Genomic DNA, 12,490 nt, shown 5'->3' on the forward strand with positions numbered 1-12,490 from the left:
CAGTAGAAGTCTGGATGTATTCTAGGATAGTTGAGCCACATGGTTGATTTGCTTGTTTGTTATGTTAAGCAGTAGGCGAGTGCCTTTTATTTAAGGCACTTGCCGGCTTAAAACGAAACTAGAATTTGAATTTCATTTTATTTTCCCAGCGTGTTTGTCCCATTAACGACACCGTTAGAAAAAAAATCGCATCGAAATAAAAAAAATCGCCAAAAATCCAAAACCCGAGTGATTTCGAACGCGACCCGAGTGATTTCGAACGCGAACGCGACCCGAGTGATTATAATAAGCCATATGGAGGTACAATGAGCAAGTTAGGCACTCAATTTGGAGGAGAAGGCATAGACAAATTGGAAGCATCCAGGCATTACGTCCGAAAGATCAAGTTGCGATGTGAAATATATACTTAGGGACTCCCAAGCTAATTTGGCTCGCAAATCCCATAGCTCCGTCTAAGTACACGTGGGCTACATAGTAAAAGGAGTTTGGAGGGTTTTGGGGGAAAGGAACGGTTAATTATGGTCATATCAAAATATGAATGCATAATGTTGAAATCGCAGGTTAGCTAGCAGTTGGATGGAGAGCGTTTCCAGTGTTTTATGAAGATAAAATTAGATGCAAGAGCGTTTTCAATGAATTATTCACTGTTGTAATGTAATTTGTTGAGATAATCATATTATAGGCTCCCCATATGTTTTTTCCATTATGACTTTATTTTACAAGTTTTGGTCATCTTGTTAACTATCATGTTTCCTGTATACTTGTTTTGTATTGTTATGTAATTTGTTGACATAATAGACTCCCTGTATGTAATCATGATTTTACTACACAGGTTGTGCTTACTTCTCATGCTTGTTATGTATTGTAATGCGCAGTTGAATATAAATTGTGCAATATTATCATTATTGGTTATTATTATCATATTAAGAAGAAAGAATACGCTTTCAATGGAGTCAGAGATTGCTCTGATTTGGGAGATTACAGTTGATATGACAATGGCGGATAAAGAAGCCTTATGAGGCCTTGGAATATGATTATATTTTGTGTGGAGTGATTTTGATGAAGCATTTTTTATTTTCATCAATTAAATTTCATCATTAATATGCGTATTAATGAAAAGGAAGAAACGGAATTTCATATAAAAATAGATAGAGAGAGACAGAGGAAAAGAAGAAGGATGAGCAACAAAAGTATAAGAGAAAGAGGACAGAAAGCAAAAACTGTGTATTAAGGACAGGAAGAGTAAAACGAGAAAGACAGAGATATAGAGATAATTATTACGAATATGGGGAAAGAAAGATGTAGAAATAGAGGAATAGGAGAGATATAAACAAGAAAAAACAGAGGGAGATGGAATAGATTGAGTAAAGAGAAGGGAGAAAGACAGATGTAGATAGAGAGGGAGAGAGGGGGATATAGAGGGACATTAAGAGAAAGTGAGGGGAGGGAGAGACGTTGAGAGGAAAACAGAGGGTTAAATGGAGAAGTAAGAGATGAGAAAGAGGACCAAAACAGATAGACAGAGAGAGAAATGTAAAGGGGGTAAGAAAAAAAGCACTTAGAGACGGTCACGTATGACGATTCTACAAAGCATATTATGTTCAGTCTTTGATCTAAACAAGATGTGAACTGATAATCGTCTCTTTAGCTTCATATATCAGATTTCTTTGATGACATCGGCTTTCTTACTCTTGGGAAAGGATGAAACAGGGACTGGGGAGAGAGAGTGAGGCAGAGTGAGTGACAAAAGGTGAAGGGGGGGATTGAAAGTGGGTGCATGGGCGGAAATCTGTCCCAAAAGGTAGGGGAACCAATCTCTGGAAACTTTGACAAGCAAAAAAAAAAATTTTATGGTAATTTTAACCCAAAACAATTTGACGTTTTCACCAAAAATGTAAGGTCATTTAGGTCCAAAATACATGTATTATTTCGATTGTGAATGATTTATTTTTCTCCATCATAACAGACCAAAAATAGTAGGGGGACATTTGATATTGTGTCCCCCCTACTATTTTGGGTAGGGGGACGCTTCCCCCCTGGGATTTCCGCCCATGGGTGGGTGTAAAAAAATCATTAAGTTGCTGTTTCGTATATGCCAAACGATTCGAAAACGCATGAAATTATGTCCTATCTTCGATTTGGGCATGATATGTGAACTGAAATCACATTTTAGCTTCTGCCATCAGATAGATTGGAGGTAATTTGTACTTGCTTACTTTGGAAGGAAGGGACAAAATAAGGGTATTAGGGTAAGAGACGGAAAGAGGAAGGTGAGAGCGGAAGCAGGATATTGAAAGAAGGAGATATGGCGAAGCGGTGAATGAGGAGAGGAGAGAAACAGTCAAATTTAAACATATCTGAATATTATTACTTTTGTCTTGTAATATAAGATAAATTTGATGTCATTTAGAAAGAGGAGAGTGAAAGTGAAATATTGAAAGAACGATAGAGAAATAGAAAACCGGTAAATGAGGAGAAAGAGAGACCAAAAATATACACATATCTAAAGGATATCAGTTTGTGAATGTTGAGAAGAGTCAAGAGAATGAAAATTAATACATGTGTTAGCTAGATGTAGAGGAATGTGTGTGGCGACCCAATTCGTGCTGCCTTCAAGCCCATCATACATGTATGGTTTGTGGGTGTGTGAGGGTGTGTGTGAGTGCGTGTTTTTGTATATAACATATAGCGAGGGAGAAAGAGAGAGTATAAGGTTAATCTAATTGCTAGAGAAACGCTCATGACGGTGGTCGATATCATGAGTGACCATGAACGAATTATTTTTTCTCATGATTATTTCATAAATGTTCTAATTGTTTGTTTGAGAGAATCCAAAAAATGCTACAATAATTCTTATTAGTGATTTTCCCCACTTTGTTATCGTTATCATAAATACATATATAATCAAAGACGATTTTTCTATCAAGAGTGTATTCCACTTTATTAAAGGCAAAGTCATAGTGAAAAAAAAACTTTATCTTCATTTTACAAGACAAAAAGCAAGATTTTTATATAGTTAACACGCACTGTCTGTTGGACAAAAAACACGCGGTGGATCTTGTGATCTTATACACTCATAATACGTTTGATTTTCCTCAGAGATTTTGAAAAATTCCGTTCCGAAATTTTTCGGCCATTGATATGTAAACCTGAATTTAACTTCCATGACACAGTTAAATTCGTCATTCTTATTTTTTGTGATACAATTCAAATTTCATATAATTATCTACATATGAATAATGAATTTTCGATAACAAAGTGAAAAACAATTGAATTTTATCAGCTCATTATATTGTGCACATACGTATGTATCTACATCCTATGTGATACATTGCACCTTTCCCTGACATATTGAGAAATTAAAATGTCTGTACTTTCTTCTTTGTGGGATTTAGGAATTTCGGGGTTTTGACTTTCAATTTTGAATATTTCGTTCGCTCAATTCTGTCGTTTGTATTAAAACCAGCTTTTATTGAGTTAGACTTGGCTTAAAGGTCATATTTGATTAAAGATATATATAAAGTCTCAAACGTAATTGGTATATAGACATGCATAATCATAACTATAAATACATCGAGTAAACGACGTCAACTAAATTGATGGATTAGATCAACAAGTTTATTTATGATAAGTCGAACAAGACGCTTATATAAATACGTGAAGTGCCCCTTTAACATTATAGGCGAATTTCAAACGGATGTCTGAAAATGAAATCGAATCTGTACGAGAAGGTTCGTGTCATATTCCCAAAAGACAAGCATGTGTGTGCAAATGCACTTTAGGCTAAAAAATATGACATACGGGTTTTCTATCATTATTTCGAGGTTCTCTCAAATTGTGTGTATTGCCGACTGAAATATTCAAAGAATGACAAAATTATCTTGCTTTTTTTTCCTTCTACACGAGTCTTGATTCACATATTTTTTTTAAATTTCCTTGAAATATTCCGAAATGCATGAAATATACGCCGCTTAAGCAATTAGATATGTATTTGGGAAAATGGTAGAAGGAATTTTATTTATATATATTCGAGTTAATACTCGGTCAATTTCAAAATAAGGTTTTTTCACAGACCCAGACCTACCCACGCGTTTCGCAAGCAATCATCCCTCCCGCGCAGGTGCACACACTCACACTCAAACCCACTCGTACCCGCTCCCTCACATCCCTATAAATACACGTATATACGTTAACAATTTTTGTATTACGTTTTAAAATAAAAGTTTAAAAAAGTCAGCGACAGACGCTGATTTCTGACGACGTGCATCATACACTTTCTAAAAATAAAATAAAAATCATAGATCGCTTTCCAATGCACCCAATATATATTTCGTTCCTCGCAATTCTAATTGCTTTCATTTCTTACTGCATCTCGGCAAAAGAAACGAAATGAGAATGGTGTCTTGCTACTTTGATCTATAGACTGTGCAGACGGTTGAAAGAGTCACATCGTGGTCGTTCGATGTTTCTTAACGGAGTGAAGCAATGAAATATCCAGGGGTTACATCCGACCCATGCCCCATCCCCTTTTAGATCCATACAAAATATTTGTAATGTAAAATGACGCAAGTGGAGACCTTTCTTTCCTTTTTCTTTGACTCGTCAGATTTTTCTGAACAAAAACACCCCCCTTATAAAAAAAATTCCTGGATCCACCCCTTGGGTGGAGCGATGGCTTAAGCAGTGCTAGATATAATTGGCCTTGATGAGGTACACATATGGTCATACCTTGTTATTGAGACTATAGAAGTGTAGCATTATGACTTAGATAAATCAGGTCGAGCAGCGAGTCGTTCGATGTTAGGAAAGAAAGATCGACTGCCTTTCAATACTGTTGCATTTTAGTAATGATACCCAATGAATACATTCTGATATTGATCGTAAAAGAAAAATACTCTGACATTAAACATTAAAAACTAAACCCATGAGCATTTATTTGAAAACTGTTAATTCATGTATGCCAGGAAGTGCTTTAGTATAGTTTTAATGAACGTTAACGTACTGGTAGGGGAAGAGGTACTGCATCCCCTCCTCTAATAAAAAAAAACAATATTTTTATTTTTATCAAATCATTGCATCATAATTTTCAGCATCATAGTTGTTACTTGATCTTCTCAAATTTCTGGCCGATATAGTCCAGGATAGGCCCCATAGAAAATTGAACGAACCTTGTTTTTTCATATATACAATATTTTTTTATGGTTTCTTGTCAATTCGAAGGTGCTGATTACGAATCTGAATGATGCCACTCGTGTAACCTTGAGCATTTTCCGCAAATTGGCAAAATCCAATATGGCCGCCAAAATATGCAAATTACGCATAAAAATCATAAAATTGCCCGCACATTGGTTATAAGATTTGTGTTGCAGGAGTGAAATACTCTCTGAGCACTAAATTCAAGTAATTGTGATTTTTTTGTGAAAACATGATTGCTAACGAAATGTATCATTTGTTATGTCATGCATGTAATAAATGAAGCATTTTAATACTCAAAAGCCACCAAATGCCCTGACAGTATATTATGTACAATGTTAATGGGGACAAAAGAAAATCATAACAGTGAGTACTAAAATGCATATTACTAGTATTAAGATAAGCGAGTGAATACTGGCTAAAAACATAGTTTTTAACGAAATATAAATGCAATTTATGTGATAAATGCTGTATTTTGACATTCAAAATGGCCGCAATATATAGGCCCATTCATAGAGATGTATACTAACTACGCTAGAGTGCGGAGTCGCCATAGGCGCGCGTACTTAACGTCTGTGATTGTGTGGAGCGTGGCGGCCATTGCTCGATAGGTATAGATTCGCAAAAGTACCCGGATGTACCCATAGCTCGTGCGTTGTAACGCTGTGAAAAGGGGTGCCGTCTCCGGCCTTTATCTTGAAGAAAAGAACACAACCTCATAAAAATCGAAAATATGAATGACAAATTGCATCTCAATACACTATTAGAGTGATTACATGGGGATTATGCTATTAATTTGGCATTTTAAAAACCTGATTTCTCGGGATGAAATTCTAAATAATTTGCATTTACCTGTCCGTTTATAGGCCTGTAATAGATAACAATGTTGATATACTATCATATAAACAATCATATAAAAATAAAAACATACAGCGGACATTAATAGAAAGATTGACAATTAATTCAAAAGACTGCAGTGAATTAGCGCTTCTCTGGATTTCCCTGCATCGTCCTCCTTCCATCCTTCCCACATATACGTCCTTTGATTCTATGTTTATGTTGGATATAATTTTGTAATTTCTATATAGGCCTACATGATATGTAACTTGCTTTAATTTGTATGAAATATAGGCCTATCATTTTTATATATTAAGTTGTACAATAATTCTGTATAAGTTAGTGTTTTGATCTACATGCGCTATTAAAGGGCATCTCATTATTGTTCTTGGTGAGCCTCCCGTTACACCATCAATGTTGAAATTTGTGTTATTTGGTGAACGTGCTGATTTTGTTCTTATAGGAACATAATAAATTCCCCAAAATCTGCAGGCCTATATGGCCCGAAAATAAAATATTGATTTAAAATGTCGAGAATATAGCCTAATTTGTTCAAACTTTTCAAAAATGACAATTTTAATTCCCTTCACTTTAAGTTAGATTTGTTTTAATTCGCTTTTTAGGGGCCGTGTGTGCAATTAAAATAACAAACACACCTAAGCAAATTCGCTTTAACATACTGATCAAAATAAAATACAGGGGGCGCGACCGGACCCCTCCCTGAAATGAAAATGAACATTACACATAATAAATGATTGTGATTTTATACACCCCATCACTTTCAAAATCATTCCGCGACGCCGTAACATAATATAATAATTTTGTTCATCCATGGAAATCTTATTTAAAAAAAACTGATCGAATAACCAAACTCAGGTCCATAGGCCAGCAAATGACATTAAAGGAAGAAAACTAGAAAATCAAATTCAGTTATACTTTTAAAATGAAAAACAAAACTGGATATTCAAAACGCGTGTTTATCTGTTTATATGTTAGGCCGGTGCCAGTGCTTACAAATATTTGCCATAAAGTTCATTTATTCAAGCGACACAGACACAGTTAATTAACACAATTTCAAGGCAGGTATCAAATTTGAGATTAAATTAGGATTTTTAATATCTTATTCCAAGTATTGTCACTTTTGCAATATTATTGTTTCATAATTATGTTTGGTTTTAGTACTCACAATTTTGCAACCGTTTTCATAATTATGATAAGTTTGCATTGATGTCTTTCATGATATTAGTTTTATACACTCTTGCAGTAGTAATAATATTCTTTATAGTATAATACAAATTATATATCATAATCCCGCCCCTTTTCTTCTCTCCTTCTCCCCCTTCTTCCTCTCCTTATTATTCTATCCTTGATTTGTTCACATGATATTGGTCCAATCATTGATCAGAAACAACGGCGATAAACAAAATATTTCAGCCAGTTTGCCGATCAGCATATTTTCAGCCGGGGAGAATCAAGTCTATACTTTCCAGAAAATCAAAGTAAAATTGTTTTGCGCATTGTGATTTGTTTACTCTCCGAAGTTTTAAAATGTTTGCAAGGCAATAACACTGTACATAAACATCCAACCCCCCATTAGGCCTCCTGTACATTGCAAAATTGTACGACTGCATGCGCGCATTTGATATGCAAATTTTGCTGTCAACAAACTTTTCTATACATTGATCGCAAGTAAGAAAGTATACTTTTATATACATATTTATAAATATGATGGGATGGTTGCCAGCAAAGGAAATCTAAATCATCAATTTTTAACTGAATCAATGCGTAAATCATTTCCAAATATCAATAAAAAGTCATTTTATGATTCGCGAGTTTTTGTGATGTTGGTTTACATCAGCGTGTAAGACATGGGGAAAAGGGATCGAGTTATTATAGGCCCTATTGTGTAGATATATATGGAAAATGAATTATAACAATTATCTAAAGTGAAGAAATAAATTATCAGCAATCAGCATAATAGTAATTAGGAAACTATGAACTATAAAAATACAATCGTGGTTTTTTTTTCGATACAGCGTCTCAGATGCATCAGACACTGTGATATGGCCTATGAATTTTCTTAGGTTAATGTACATCAAATCATATTAAAACACATTAAATTTATTTATCAGGACCTAGGCCTACATGTTATTTTTTATATTCATCTCTTCCAAATCATTAGAAAATAGAAGTCATATTAATGTATCGAAATTTTACCTAAGCAAAAACAATTGGGACTTTAAATCGTTTGCCTGTATTATAGCTGTATCGGCCTATATTATGCGCTATAGATAGGCCTATATAGGCCTTTTGACCTCAGTTTTGCTAGATTTTTGTTGTATTTTAACTTTAATCCAGTGCAATATTTACAATTTTGCTTTTCCATATGCTTTCGTGCTCATATGTCATCAATTTGTCATGTTCTGTGCTCATCCGTGTACATGCCCCATAGGTACTGTACGCGCATGGCAGGCTGCGAATACCTATCGAGCAATGGCGGACGGTCTCCACGTAATCACAGCGATTTGACGAAGTACGCCCTCTAGCGTTACTAGTATACATCTCTATGGGCCCATTATACATCATGTACAATGCGATTGCAGAAATTAATTTTCACAAGAGTAAGAACTATAAAATGTATGTAATTGTGATCACCGCATGAGATAAATGCTGTATTGTGAAATTCAAAATAGCCCCTATAGGCCCTAACAGTATTATCTACAATGTAAATTGGGACATGTTATTTTGTAAGAATTTGGATTTACTTGACTATGAAATCCATAAAATCCTGTTGTATGATAAAACATTATTTGAAAACATGATTTTTATGAAATATATAGCATTTTTCTGCCACGTAAGTGATAAATACGGTATTTTGACATTCAAAATAGCTGATACAAGCCCTAACTAAATTATGTTACATGCGTATAGGGAATCTACTTTTTACAAGAGTGAGAATCATAAAATGCATGTATGATGTATGAGTAAATATATTGTCTTGGAGGTAATAAATGCTGTACTTTGAAATTCAAAATGGCTGCCATAGGTCCTAAAAGTATTATGTACTTGTAATTTGGGGCATATAATTTTGACAGAATTTGGCTTTGCTTGACTATAAGTATTGCATATATAATTGTGATGTAAGAGTGAAATATTGTCTAAAACCATGGTTCCTAACGAGATATATCATATCTGGTGCATTTAAGGTGATAAATGCTGCATTATGAAATGGAAAATGGCTGCCATGTGCCCTTATTGTATTATGTACAATTTGAATGAGGACAGATAATTTTCACAAAAAAAGCATATGGCGGCCATTTTCAATTTTGAAATATAACACTTATCACCTAAATTTTATATGATATGATATATTTCGTTAGTAATCATGTTTTCAGACAATATTTCACTCATACAACACCATTTAGTCAAGCAAAGCCAAAATCTGTTAAAATCATTTGTCCCCATTCACATTGTACATAATAGTGGGGCCTGAAGCGGCCATTTTGACTTTCAAAATACAGTATTTATCACCTACCAGGCAGAAGAAGTGCTGTATCTTGTTAGAAATCATGCTTGCGGACAATATTTTACTCATATATCAAAATTACGTGCAATTATGGTGCTCAATCGTGTGAAAAAATTATTTCCTAGTTCGCATTGTACATAATACAATCGATGTCTATGGCGGCCATTTTGAAAGTCAAAATGCAGTATTAAACACAAACTTTAAATCTGAATGATATATTTCGTTAAAAATTATGTATTTAGACAGTATCCCATTTATTCATCACAAATAAGTGCATTTCAGTGCTCACTCTTGTGATTTCTTTGGTCCTCTTTCTCAATGTACATAATAATGTAAGGGCCTTTGACGGCCATTTTGAATATCAAAATACAACATCTATCATATACATGGCATATTAAATAATATATTTCGTTAGTAATTGTGTTTTAGTCAGTATTCAACTTGTTTTTCTTAATAATATGCATTTTAGTGCTCGCTCTTGCGATTTTTGTTGGCCCCTTTGCCATAGAAAATAATACTATTTGGGCCAGTGGGACCTACATGTATTTTGAATATAAAATACAACAATTTTCCCATACATGACATAATAAATGATATATAATGTTAGCATTGATGATTTTCATACATTAATTCGTCCATAGATCACTAATACTTGCAGTTTAGTGATCATTTTTGTGAAAAATTAATTTTCCCTATTTATGTTGTACATATAGGGAATATAGAGGTCTGTGGCGGCCATTTTGAATATCAAGAAATAAATATTTTGTCAAAAAATGTTTTTTCAGAGAGTATTTCACTCCTGCAACACAATTACATACATCTTATAGCCAATTTGCTGGCAATTTTATGATTTTCATGGGTAATAGGAATATTTTGTTGGCCATATTGGATTTTGCCAATTTGCGGAAAATGCTCAAGGTTACACGAGTGGCATCATTCAGATTCGCAATCAGCACCCTCGAATTGACAAGAAACCATCAAAAAATATTTTATATATGAAAAAGGTTTTGCCTCTTCTATCCTGGACTAATACGACTTTTTCTTACACCCCGAATTCAATAAAATATTTGTTTCAGTTTCAGAATCGTCAATTTTTATGCTGGAGAGTTTAGGCAAGAGTACATAATAACGTCTGTTCCTATTAAAATGTAAAGCGCTTAGAAACGTTAATAATTAAGCGCTGAACAATTGCACCTACAGTATTAATGTTGTTATTACTATTGGAAAGAATTAGAATTCTTATTCAATCAGTAGAAACATGATCCAATTGGCTTGACTGTGATTTTGAACAGTGTTGTTTACGAACACTTCCTGTATTATTACCACTATCGGTAGATATTTCTTCGGGTGAATTAGGTAGAAGATAAACTGAGTGGGGTGTATCTATCTATGTCCGTAAACTGAACACGCCATCAGCCTGATCGGAACTCATACTGTCAGTTAAAGGGGAATCCAGCCTTGGCCATAAAATATTGTGTTGGGAAGGAGAAAAATAAATTCAACAGAATGGCGAAAGTTTAAATGAAATCGGACAAGCAATAAGAAAGTTATAGCTGCTTTAAAATTGAGATCACTAATAGTATGTAGATTTCAAATTGGCAACTGGGTAAGTAAATTATGACAAGGGGCAAGTACAACTTTCTCATAGGCCATGTACTTTATTATCAGGGATTTGTGGTTTTCTTCTAAGTACCCATTCCCCTGGGGCAGTAATCTAAATATAATCCAGGTAGTTTATTGTTTTATGTCCTCATGAAAGAAAAATATAATTTGAAATAAAACTTTTGGGAAATATGACATTTTAGCCATAATATGTATTGGAGTACATGGAGGAGTAGTCCTTGCCTTACATCACTATGGCATCCCATATGTATGCAGCCAATTTGAAGTCTTCATGGGTATAGTGATTACCAATATTTACAACTTTAAAAAAATTATTACTTTCTTGTTGTTTGTCGAATATTGTTCAAACTTTCACCTATCAACTTGTCTGATTTTTCTTTTTCTCATAAAAACAAGTTTTTATTTGGGTTGGATTCCCCTTTAAAACACCCATTGTCGATATCGGTATTTCCCTTCCAAGGTGAAGGGTGAAACTGCGTTATGGTTGGAGGGAAATTCTGGCTTGTGGATCAACAATCCAATACAGTTTAAGTAGTGCAGGTGTGTAATTTTGTTATTTTGTTTTCCATTCATATTAATGATGATGACGATGATATGATGATGATGATGGTAATACTGATGATGACGATGTTGATATGATGATGACGATGATGATGATGGTGATGGTGATGACGATGATAAAAATTATTATAATTATAATAAAGATAAGAATGATTATAATAATAGTAATTCATTCACTTCCGATTGGCTGGTTGAGCCACTTTGAACAAAATAATCGTAGACAATGGTTATCAGAATGTATTATTTCTTCATTAAAAATTTGAAAATACCCAAAATTCCCCTGCATCGCTCAATGTTGTTTACGACGAGATGAGAGGAAAGAATAGCCCACCGTTTTCGTACACAGTCGATAAACTGCTCATCAAACACTACAGACATTAAAACGACAAATTTCTGTTGGCGTTTTCACTTGGCTGCAATTCGATCGAACTAAATGCCAAATTTGCGCTCTTGTTTGCATTTGAATTAGCAATGCAGTTCGATTTTAACCTTACCGACATCCCATTTCCTTCCCTTTTCTGAATGCTTTATCATCCCCGTTCCTTCTCTTTCTACCCCTCTCCTCCTTCTCACTCTCTCTCCTTCCCTCTCTCTATCTCCCCCTCTTTTCCTCCCTCTCATACATATATATATAAATCATGCGTTCACCCTTGCAATTCCTTATACACATAAAGGGGCGGCGCCACAGGGGCCGGTGAGACGGAGGGGGAGGGGCAAATGGGACGATTGCTCCTCTATAACTTTTCAAAT

Source organism: Lytechinus pictus, unplaced genomic scaffold (assembly GCF_037042905.1).
Source record: "Lytechinus pictus isolate F3 Inbred unplaced genomic scaffold, Lp3.0 scaffold_19, whole genome shotgun sequence".
Taxonomy (NCBI): domain Eukaryota; kingdom Metazoa; phylum Echinodermata; class Echinoidea; order Temnopleuroida; family Toxopneustidae; genus Lytechinus; species Lytechinus pictus.